The sequence below is a fragment of the Apis dorsata genome, unplaced genomic scaffold, assembly GCF_000469605.1.
Source record: "Apis dorsata unplaced genomic scaffold, Apis dorsata 1.3 scaffold_233, whole genome shotgun sequence".
In the NCBI taxonomy this organism is placed as follows: Eukaryota; Metazoa; Arthropoda; class Insecta; order Hymenoptera; family Apidae; genus Apis; species Apis dorsata.
This window is the reverse complement of record NW_006263515.1, coordinates 365,508-366,672: the sequence shown is the minus strand read 5'-3', so window position 1 is coordinate 366,672 and position 1,165 is coordinate 365,508. Positions and strand designations below refer to the sequence as shown.

General features: G+C 16.0%; 1 protein-coding gene across 1 annotated transcript in view; it reads left to right on the top strand.

Annotated features, from left to right (window-relative positions):
- Positions 1 to 437: 437 nt before the first annotated feature.
- LOC102679289 (facilitated trehalose transporter Tret1-like) overlaps positions 438 to 1,165 on the top strand; it is a 3,822-nt gene continuing 3,094 nt past the window's right edge. Inside the window, exon 1 of the mRNA XM_031510510.1 lies at positions 438 to 529. The gene's annotated coding sequence lies outside the window, so the exon portion shown is untranslated. The remainder of the gene's footprint in view (positions 530 to 1,165) is intronic.

Here is a 1,165-nt window from a genome sequence, read left to right as displayed (position 1 = left end):
TATAAAAAATAATCTATATTTTCGAATAATTTTTATATATAGTATATATTTTTATATTTTATATATATTATATATAGTATATATATAGTATGTATAGAAAAATTTGTCTTTATAAATTTTTCATTCTTATATAAAAAAAATCTTCTATTAAAATTTAACATTTTAAGAAATATTCACAAATAATATTTTATTTTTTATTTATATTTTATTAAATATAAACGAAGAAATAAATACTTGAAATGAGTTCTCGAACTATTTTCTTTTATGAATCTTCTTCTTTTTTATTTTTTCTTAAATTTAAATTTTTTTTTTATTTTTGTGTCTTAGTAGATTTCCCTAGTTGCAAAATGGAGGTGTGCACGAGATTCGATTGTGATAAGACAATCACTGATAAACCAACATACCTATAAAATGTAGTACATCGTGATTACACTTTTATTCTGTTTATAATGTTTTAAAGAGGTACGAAGAACGCAGCACAAAACCGTCGTTTTTCCTGGTGGCTTGATTGTGTTTCATCATTATCTCTGTAAATATTACAAATATTTTTATTGTTATACTATTCTATTTGATTTTTTATATTTTCATTATTGATAATTTTGAAAATATTTTCATTATATAAATTATTTTTTATATGAAATATATATATTTATTCAATATAAATTAATTATTATTTTAAAAAAAATTAAAAGTATACTATTGATTGCAGTAAATTGATTGCATAAAATTAACCATAAAATTATATTAATATTATTTTTATGTTATCTAAATGCTATTTTTTAATAAAAAATATCATAATTTAAAAATATTCAAATTTAAAAAAAAAGCATATCAAATTAATTTACATCCTTTAGCTTTTTAAATCATTTAATGAATTATGATATGTAAAATTAAATTTGATACGAAATGATATGTAAATTTGATACGAAAAATTTAAAGAATACTATTTTAAATTATTTTTATAATTTAAATTTAAATTATTAATAAAAGATTTGAAAATATAATAAAAAAATACAGATTATGAAAAAAACAATATAATGAAAGATATAGACTATGATAAAAATTTAATATGCACTTTTTTTGTATAATATAAAAATATGATATATTGAATTAATAATTTTTTTAAATTTTTTAACTGTATCTGAATATAATAAATTCTTGAAAA